The sequence below is a fragment of the Oreochromis aureus genome, linkage group 7 (genome assembly GCF_013358895.1).
Source record: "Oreochromis aureus strain Israel breed Guangdong linkage group 7, ZZ_aureus, whole genome shotgun sequence".
NCBI lineage: Eukaryota > Metazoa > Chordata > Actinopteri > Cichliformes > Cichlidae > Oreochromis > Oreochromis aureus.
The window spans coordinates 65,545,195-65,555,981 of NC_052948.1; the positions used below are offsets into that span (position 1 = coordinate 65,545,195).

Below are 10,787 nucleotides of genomic sequence, written 5' to 3' on the forward strand. Positions count from 1 at the left end.
CCAGCCGGAGCCCAGTGAAAGTAAAAGTGAAAAAATTTATAAATTTCGAATCGAGTGGCTTGACCAGTTTCCCTGGCTAAGATACAGCCAAGCTGACAATATGATGCACTGCATTTATTGTCGCGAGTGTGGAAAGACCATGGCCGGCAACACTGCATTTGTCACTGGTGCGACTTGAAACACTGAAAAAGCATACAGTATCGAGAAGACACATTATATGCCGCGATAAATGCACTGCCCAAATGTCCCCTCTTCCCACTGCCTTTCAGCGGCAGGCAGGAGTAAACAGGTCATCGCAGAGATCAAGAAGGCCAAATTACAGGAGCTGGCCATCTGAGGGGCATGTGACTGCAATGGAGGACAGTCCATAAGATAACAAGTTGTTCGGATATTGAAATGTTCAGATTGAAGCCTTTGACACTTTAAGTAACTTTTTAATTTAGATTTTTTTTTTTATTTAATATGTCTTGAGATGTTTTAAATTTCTTTAATGTTGAAATTTCAGCTCAGTGAAGCACTTTAAGCACAAGCATGTTTAAGTAATCTTTCTTGTAGAACTTTGCTACAAATAAAGAGCTTTGTGTTGAAAGGTTGTTAGTTAATCATTTACAAATCAATATTTACAAATCAAAAAAACGTGAACATGTAAAACTGCGGTGTTAAGCAATGCAGTTAAAAAATTTGGGTACGCCTAACTTTTGTGCTGGTGCGCCTAAAAATAAAATTTAGGCGCACCAGTGCAACCATGGCAAAAAGTTAGTCTAGAGCCCTGAATGCAGACTGTGGGATCAAAATGGGTAGGTTCTGAAATAGGAATAATAGGCGTGGAAGAATATTCATCCTTATACATTCAATCCTCCCCATAAAAGTGAATGGGAGTAGGTTCCATCTGTCCAAGTCCCCCTTAATCTCCCTGAACAACCGATCATAATTGAATGCAAGTAACTGATTGGTTTTAGGAGTAATAATTACCCCCAAGTATCTGAAGCCCTGTTTGGAGTGTCTAAAAGATACAAGATGATCCAGCTATGTGGGCCAGTTGCCAACAATCATTAACGCCTCAGATTTATTTGTATTTATTTTATAACCTGACACTGTACCATAATCTTCAAGGTTGCTCAGAAGGGCCGGGACAGAGGTGACAGGATTCTCTAAAAGTAGCAGAATATCATCTGCGAAAAGTGACAGCTTATGTTGTGTATTGGTTTCATCTCTAATTCCTTGTATGAGAGGGTTGGATCTGATCAGTTCAGCTAACGGTTCAATACTAAGAGTAAATAAGGACGGCGATAACACTTCACCCTGTCTAGTGCCACGGCCTGGAGAGAAACAGTCAGAGCAGTGCCCATTAACCCTAACCCGAGACTTGGGATTTTTAGTAAAAAGTACTTTTAAAACAATAAACAGAGTATTTTAGCTTCCTGTACTGAGTTTCAGGCTGTGGCATGAAGTACTTTTCTTAGTAGTACTTTGATTTACTGTGTTGTACTTTAAAAACTGTAATTACACAAAAGCTCGCAGTACTCTGGTTTGTTGTTTTTAAAAGTCCACGATTTAACCACTAGACCTGTTTTCCAAGTACCTCAATACTACACAAGATGCAGTAGTGCCATATTACTAATTTAGTACAAAGTACTTCATGTCCAAAACTCAACACCTGAGGCATGAAGTACTGTGATTTTCTGTGCTGTAGTTTAAAGTATTACTCTGATTTGTGTCTAAAACTTTGAGGTGAAAGTACTTCATGCAGTATTAGTATTCGAGGAATCTACTTTTCAAGTACTTGAAAACTAAAAACAGGAGAAAGTACTCCGTTATTCAACTGTCACTGAAAAGCTTTAGTAGTACTAAGAGAATAAAACTGAAGTACTTCCAGTTTCTGAGCAGTTCAAACATGTATTTACATTCAGTAGTACTCTGTTTAAAAGTACTTTAAACACAGCCTGAAACCTGAGACAAAGGGACTCAAAGTACTTTCGTACTGTGTATTTTGTAAGTACCTGGAGTAAAAAAAACTTTTGTAGAATACAAGAACAGAGTAACAGAAAATACTAATACTCAAGTACATCTGCTTTATGAGTACACAAAACTATTAAAACTGCAGTCTAGAGCAGTACATGTACAGTACCTCAAACCTTAGAAGTAGTAGTACTGTAGTACTAATTAGTAAAAAAGATTTACTTCCATCTTATAGTTTAAGTACAGTACAAGTACACAAGAGGACAAACAAACACCAAAGTACTTCATGGTCCAGGTCATTAAAAAATGTACTTATACATTGTAGTACTGCAGCCTATAACGTGGGACAAGTACTTTGGTTTACTAATGAATCCACCACTTCTCTTAGTACATGCTTAAGGTAAGGTACCAGAAATGTAAATACTACTGTACTTCCATTTTACAAATACCTTAAACTTGATAAAAACTGTAACAAATGTATTTTAGTACTACAAACTACAGCCTGATCCTGCAACAAGTACTCCCAGTTACTCTTTTCTATTCAAAAAGCTCGATTTGTACAGTACTTTTACTCTTTAAATCTTGCAGAGTACAAATTTGAAGTACTAGAAAATGTAATCATAAACTTCTATTATCCAAGTACCCAGAAATAGTACTTGTATTTACTGGTAAAAACAACTTTATACTGCAGCCTGAAACAAAGTCCTCTGACTGTATTTAAAAACCTTCATTACTGCAGTACTTCCCTCTGAAATTTACTTCAGAATGAAAATAAGGATTTTTGTGTACTTCATCTATCAAAATACTAAAAACTGTACTTAGTAGTACTTTATTACTAGTTTATAAAAGGCTACTTTGTACTATAGTCTGAAATGTTAAACAAAGTACTCTGATTTACTGTAGTACATTGTTAAAAAGCTTCATTAGTACACACTTGAATATTTCTACTATCCACATACTTTAAAACTGCACTTAGATATAGCAGTACACATTAAAGAGTACTTTAAAGAGCACCGTGTACCACAGGACGAGGGTCTGTGTCGTACAAGTTTCATTACTGCAGTATTTCCCTCTGAAGTGTAGTACAATAGTAAGAGGAAACACAGTTTTCCAAGTCCAAAACTAAACTACTGTATTACTAATTATTAAAAAAGCACTTTGAATTAGATCCAACTGAAGTACTTTGTTTGTTTGTTTTAAAAAAGCTTCATTACTGCAGTACTTCCGTCTGAAATTTACTAGAGTGAAAATAAAAATATTTGTGTACTTTCACTTTCAAAGTACTTTAAACTGCATTTCGTAGTGCTGCATAACTAATTAATAAAGTAGTACTTTACCAGTCTGGAATATGAAACAAAGTACTCTGATTTACTGTAGTACATTGTTAAAAGGCTTCATTAGTACACACGGAGTGAAAACAGAAATACTTGAATACTTCTATTAGACGAGTACTTTAAACAGCCCTTAGCTACAGCAGTAGTGCATTACTTACTAATAACAAAGTATCTGAAGTTACATCCTGAAACAAAGTACTGTGACTTACTCTTTGGTGTTTTTAGTTAGTACACGTCTAAATTTACTGCAGGAATTAAAGCAGGAAAAAAGCAGAAATATTCGAGTACTTCTATCCCGCCCCGAGGTACAGTAGTACTGCATAAGCGATAACTAAAAGTACTTTGTGCTGCAGCCTGCAGTGCGAGCTGGGGGCCCTGAGTACTGGGACCTGTAGTTTTGGGGTGGGGGGGGTCCCGGTCCACCTGAGAAGCGTCCATACGTGCAGCACCTGAGCGGAGGTGCTCGGCGGCTGTTAGCGGGCTGTGGAGGCCGCCGGTTAATTGGAGTAATTGCTCCCCGGGTGGGACGACAAGTTGTCGGGATAAACTTCCCCGAGCAGCCCCGCGTGCCACCGCAAAGGGCCCGAAAAGGGAAGAAATGAAGCTAAAATGGAGGGTTTCAAGATGAAAGCCGCCAAGTGCTTCTTCTTCTTCTGCTGCTATTGCTGCGGGAGTTCAAACACTGAAAAGTGGGTTTTTGTTTCGGGCGGACAAATTAATGTTTTATAACCGTCTTATTAAGCCTCTGCGGCCCTGTGGACGCTCGGTCTCCCCTCGGAGAGCCCCCTGGTCGCCTGTTTGGGGGAACCGTCGCGGTTTACGGGCTGTTTTTCGGTGTTTCGGTGTGGAAAAAAAACGTCCGACATTGCTCCGTCTGAGGCTGAGAACAAGTGGATAACGTTAGCCGTAGCCGCTAATGCTAACCATCCTGTTAGCCGCGCGGAGCTAACGCAACCAGCAGCCACGCTGATAACAACTTCCATCAAAGATAAAAAAAAACACGGCGGCCGAGGGGCGGCAGGGGCCGGGGGCACGGCTCGAATCGGGCTCCAACAGTCCCGAAAGACGCCATCTTTTTACAAGAGTCAAGAAAAAAAGCCCTGACAGCGAGCAGGCGTCGGTGGGTCCAAGTTATATCGGCCCCTTGTCCTCCAGAATATCAACTCCTAGAATAAGAAACAGAGCAGCTAAACACACAGAAACACACGGGAACACAGCGGACACACATCGGCCGACAGCCCCGCACACCTGCCCGCAAACAGCCGCAGACACACGGCCACGGGCGGCCGCGGGAGACGCGTAAAGTTTGACAGCAGGGAAAATTAAAGTTATGAAATTAAAAAGCCCAATGTGCACTTACTCAGCAGCAGTCCTCCTCTGGATTAATTAAATATATATGTGTGTAAGAAGCCGATCCGCGGTGAAACAGAAGCGCACACACAGCCCGGCCGCCTCCTCCCCGCGGGGCTGGACCCAGCTGTCGTGTTTCGGGGTGACTTTTAGTGGAAATTGTGTAAAAAGAGAGAAACTGAAGCTACAAAACAAGAAGAACTCTTCTTCAATCTCATTCAGCTCAGCCTCAGCACATCACAGATCCCTGCGCCGCGGAGCTGGACGAAGGGGCACAAAAACTCCTCGCGGCTCCGGCGGGAGCTCGCTCATCCGCCGGGGAGCGGTCGATGTCGGTCCGTGTGGCCGTTAAAGTTCGTTAAATCGGGCCGATGAGCGAGCCGAGGCGCGGGGGGGATGTGTTCGGGAAGCGGACTACTTTTTGTGTCGGTGCGGCGAATTTATTTCACTTTGCCTAAGGAACGGCGGTGCTGCGACTCCCATTGCCTAGGGAAAAAACCCGGATGTAAACTCAGTGAAACTCTATGGAGAGAAAGTCACACACACAGACACACACACACCGTGAAACTCGGTGGCGGAGCGGAGCACTTTGTTGTGTTGTTGTGTTACCGACCATCTCCGCGCTTCACGCCGGGCCGGCCGCTGCCAGCACGCCGCCCTTCAGCCTCCACCTTCGCCTGCTCGCTGCTGGAGCCGCTGGACTGTTGCACTTTGTGGAGGAAAAGGAGGAGGAGGAGGCCTTTTTTCTCCTGCTTCCAGAGACACGAATAAATAACTCCGTGGAGGAATGTGACCACAGAATAAACTCACAGAAGCCAAACGGGAAACACATCAGAGCTGCTTCTTCATTTTATGATGTCGTCATCCACAGTGATTGTTCAGGCTTTCATATTTTCCTGCCCTTGGCCTCAGCTGTTAAAGCCCCTTTTTGTAATTACCCCGCAAAGTGTAATTAAAGCTTTCAGCAGCAGGCGGCAGAGTTTCATCAGTGGCTGGGTAATGTCTGAGTAAAATGTTACAGGGGCTCTATATGACCTTAGAAATTACCCGTAGCTGATATAAACCTGTTACAGGTCTTAGCAATAAGTTGTTATTACACATAGAAAACTTCCAGCTCGTGAAACAAACACAGCTTATAATCTGTTCGCTCGTGTTCCTCGTCTTTCTCCTTCATTTGTTTGTCGTCTGTGTGAATCTGGAGTTTCCACACAGAGATTAACAACATCTAAATCATCTGTCCGGGTTCACGAGGGACACTGACTGTGCGTAGGGGACTGTGAGGCAGACAAAGCTCTGAGAGGTCACCAATCCCAGAAAAGTGCTGGAAAGGTGTACCCATGACTGATGATGACCGAACCATCAGGCTCTGAATGAAGTGGGCAGGTCACAGGAAAGGAGGGAAACAGACACAGGTGGAGACTGCATAGGTGAGGAGGGAAGAAACAGAGGAAACAGGAAGTGAAAAAAAGGAAACATGAGGGTGATAAATGAAGACGGGGCGACACCACAGACACAAAAAGTGAAACAAGCCTGGCCTCTGCACCGTCAGCCCCGAGTGACCCCAGGAGCCAGGTGTTGGAGACCCATTTGATCCTGGAGGCGGGGCTTGTGGCTTCACAGGTCCACCACCCAGAGGAAGTGGTCCATCACCAAAACTGAGGTGCCTGTTGCATTTCTATATTTGATGTGTGTTCCTGGCTTGAGACGGGGCCAGTTTGATATTTCTGTTCAGGGTCATTACAGCCAACTGTAACTTTACTTTAGAGAGATCGATCGAATAATAGACTGATTGATCGATCGGTAGACTGATAGAAAAGCAGCTGTCACCGTCTCGCAGCTGTCAGCCGGAGGACTCAGAGTATTGCTGTTTTCTTTATTCCAAACTCATCTGAAACGATCCCGAGTAAAGCTGCAGCCTCAGTGTGTTTCTATTGTTTCTACTTTTAGCTCTGTAAGTGGATGCATTGACTGAAAACAGCCACTAGAGGGGGATGTGACACAGTCAAACACATCAGACCGTTCCTGACTTCCTGCTCTTCTGCTGGGGTGCAAACACCGACCCGTGGACCAGAAAAGGCCCTCCAGCACAGTATCTGACCCTCACACTGAAAAGCTTTGACATGAATACAGATCACCGTTAAATAAGGCACACTCAGTCTGTTATCCTTCATTGTTGAATGTGCAAATGTTCTGTTTATAAGGTTGGAAACCTGCAGTCAGCTGAGACTGAAGAAGTCCAGATGAACAGAATCAACCTTTTGGGGTTTCCTTACCTGCATGATTGAGCACGCATCGAGACACTGAATGGAATAATTACTCCTGCATTCAGGACGGGACCATGCTTATAGCGATGCACCTGATTGTGTAATTAATGATCAATTAATAAGGTGATTACTTTAAAGCTTATACGGATTCTCAATTTATTCTAATGAAGCCAGATCTGTGAGAAAGGAGCTGCAACACATGCAGAAAGTTATCATTTTGAAGGAAACAGTGAGTTCATTTAAATCAACCTGATCAGTTTTTATTCCCTTAGAATATGAAAGCCTTTTTTCTCTCGTGTCTGATGAGCATGATCACAAGGTTTTAATGAGCCCCTTATGAGCCCCTGAAACGAGACCCAGGAAGTGGCTACAGGAAGAGGGTGATAGACTGTCTGAAGCAGTTAGAACAAGACAAGGCTATTGACAGGACCTCATACCACAGGCTGTACCCAGGGGAGTCTACACCAAGTCTTTATGGTTTACCGAAAATACATAAGCAGGGTGCACCTTTAAGACCAATTGTCTGCATGATCAACTCAGTCACCTACAAAATCTCCAAGTTTCTGGCTTCGATCCTCAACCCGCTGGTGGGCAGCTCTGAACACCACATCCAGAACACCCTGGATTTTGTTGAGAAGGTGAGAGATGTCATTATGGAGGCAGATGAAACCATGGTCTCGTACGACGTTACATCTCTCTTCACTTGCATCCCAGTCACGGAAGCGTTGGAGGTAGTCTGTAAGAGATTACAGGATGACACCAACCTCAGCAGCAGGACCACTCTCAGCATCCACCAAGTGTGTTTGAACTGTGTCTTCATTCCACCTACTTCACATACAAGGGTCAGTTCTACAGGCAGAAACATGGGTGTGCCATGGGTTCCCCAGTTTCACCCATCGTGGCCAATTTGTACATGGAAGAAGTGGAAAAGAGGGCGTTGCTATCCTACCCTGGAACACCACCAAGCCATTGGTTCAGATATGTGGATGACACCTGGGTGAAAATCAAATCTCAGGACGTACCACATTTCACGGATCACATTAACTCGGTGGACCAACACATCAAATTCACCAGGGAGGATATGAAAAGTGGCAGGTTAGCCTTCTTAGACTGTGAGATTTCCATCAGTAATGGGGACATCTAAAAGCTGGCGTGTACCGTAAACCCACGCATACGGATCAGTATCTAAGGTTTGACTCTCATCATCCACTGGAGCACAAACTGGGTGTCATCAGGACGCTACAACACAGAGCGAACACCATCCCCACTGACACAGCGGCCAGGGAGGCAGAAGAACATCACATCAAGAAGGCCCTGAGTAAATGTGGTTATCCCAGCTGGACTTTTGTCAAAGCTGGGAAGGCTCCTAAAGAAAGCTCCAGCCGATCCAGGAGAGAAGGACAACCGCTGCCCAGGCGAAAACGTGTAGTGATCCCATATGTGTCAGGAGTATCGGAGCAGTTGAGACGCATTTTTTCTAAACACCGGGTCTCTGTGACTTTTAAACCCCAAAATACGCTGCGCCAAAAACTGGTCCACCCCAAGGATCGGGTCCCACGACACAAACAGAGTAACATAGTGTACGCTGTTAAGTGCCAGGAGGATTGCCAGGATTTATACATCGGGGAAACCAAACAACCTCTGTTCCTTCAGTGGGCTGGTTTCAGTCATTATGCAAATGTACTGTTTATAAGGTTTGGGGAAACCTGCAGTCAGCTGAGACTGAAGAAGTCACTTGGATGAGTGAGGAAACGTTTCTCCCACAAAACGCTACGTCCAGATGAACAGATTCAACTTTTGGAGAAGGCTTTAATGAAGTTTTATTACCAGGATGTTTACTCTTTGGTTTGTTCTGCTCGGTTTATTTCTGTTTAATGTTTGCTACATTTTGGGTCATCTGTTTCCTGTGAGGATATCATTTCATAATCATGGTAGAAAGTCATCCATGTTCCTTCAGTCAGGGCTTTTCACATCATATTCTCTGTGTTTCTCAGTAAACATACTTCCTGTGTGCAGGAACTGGATGTCTCACATTTTCCTTTGCAGCAGCGGCACAGCAGCCCCACCTGCTGGTCACGCAGGGTGAAGCACCTGTGAACTGTTCAATCTGACCTCCATCACTCATTTACATCCATCTATCAAAAACAGGCACGTATAGGAAATGACACACACACACACACACACACACACACACACACACACACACACACACACAGCAGTCAGATCTGACAAAAACTTCTTCTTTTTTTTAAATGTAAGCTTTATTTATACAGGAAGGGTTAGACATGTTTCTGACAAACATATTAAAGTTACAACAATAACAAAACATAAAAATAAATCATAAAAAGCAAAACTGGTCTGTTTTGAAGTTTTCACTAAAAGTATTTACACACAGGAAGACAAAACATCTGTTCATATTCAAGGAGCAGCGCCCTCTAGTGGTGGAACCGCTGGTTGAAAAAGTCTATATTTTTGAACATCTTTGTCATATGTTGTTATTTTCTGTAGTGCTGACTAATCTATCTGCTCTGTGTGAAAAAGGCATTACCCCCCTGTGAAATCACACATTCACTGTGATTAACCTTATTTTTCTGTTTCAGACCTGCTGATTATAAATTAGTTAAACAGTAGCTGTGTGATAAAGTGAAGCAGGCTGAAGGATGTTAAACAGCAGCACATCTCGCCAGGATCGGACTTCATTTGTGAACAGCAGAGACCAGGCAGCTGCCTTTGCTGCTAAAACGACTCCATGTGCAGGAAAACATGAAACCCGGGAGCAGTCGGACTGTAACACATAAAACTGTGACGCTCCGTATCACACGTGCAGGTATTTTTCTGGAAAACATCATCAGGCCTGCGTGCACAGGTGAGGAAGCCAGGATGTAATTCAGGTGTCCTGCACTTTATTTCCATTTCATATCAAACAGCAGGTATCCTCACTAACTCTACTTTATTCTGAAGGCTTGGAAACAACTGAAAAGCTGCTCTTTTGCATCCTCGCCACCTCTCCAGCCTCAGCCAGGTTTAATCCTTCACTCCTTAAAACTGGAAGAATTTCACTTTGCAGCACGAGTCCGAATTAGGACTCACATTCATTATGCTCAAAGTTTGTGTCCTGGATCACGTGTAGTAGAATAAATAAAAGTCAGATGAAGTAGGATGGAGGTCAGGGTGGATGGGACTGTGACTCGAACCTCAAGTGAGACTCCAGAAAACCCCACCGAGGTAAAACCACAAAGAGACTCGAAGCTGTCAGGACTAAGGTGAGAACATCACCGTGATACTCAGACGCAGATGTCCACGAAGACCTCTGTCCTCCACCTCTGACTGAGCCCGGACCAATCAGATGGCTCGGTGCTGTGACTGACACTAACCCAATCAGAGAGCAGCAGATCCATCATCTGCTGGGTAATGACTTCCTGGCCTCATTAGATGCGGCTAACCGCATTAATGTCTCCGCGCTGTGTGTCGATTAGTTTTCCTGGAGCACCTGCTCTGCTTTGAAAAGCAGCTCTGGCTGTTTCTGCTCTCCTCAGATGAAACTTCAGATCTGAGTGTAAACGCGTTAAGAAACCAATCGGGAGGTTTTGGTGGCGCGGCGAGCGCTCGGGACGAAGATCTTCAAAGTAAAAGCCAAGCAGGACACCAGATCTGGTTTACATCTCTGTCGGCGCGCACACAGGTCCTCATCGGGATGTTTTCTTGGTTTCAGAGCTCTTATCACACAGATAAAAGTGTGTTCAGCGTGTGTGCCCGCATTCTTTAATAACTGTAATTATGACTGCTGAAGTAAAGAGCAAAGTAAAGCTATAGCAGAGCAAACTGAGCTTTTACAGAGCAAACATCATCTTCTGCGCTTTTCCTGATGACAGCAGGTTTC

General features: G+C 43.8%; 1 protein-coding gene across 2 annotated transcripts in view; it reads right to left on the bottom strand.

Moving 5' to 3' along the window:
- Window positions 1–5,289, bottom strand: part of phf21ab (PHD finger protein 21Ab) — a 29,163-nt gene extending 23,874 nt beyond the window's left edge. Inside the window, exon 1 of one of the 2 annotated variants that reach the window (XM_039614953.1) lies at window positions 4,654–5,289. The gene's annotated coding sequence lies outside the window, so the exon portion shown is untranslated. The remainder of the gene's footprint in view (window positions 1–4,653) is intronic. The other variant, XM_031751796.2, reaches the window with a different exon arrangement.
- Window positions 5,290–10,787: the final 5,498 nt, after the last annotated feature.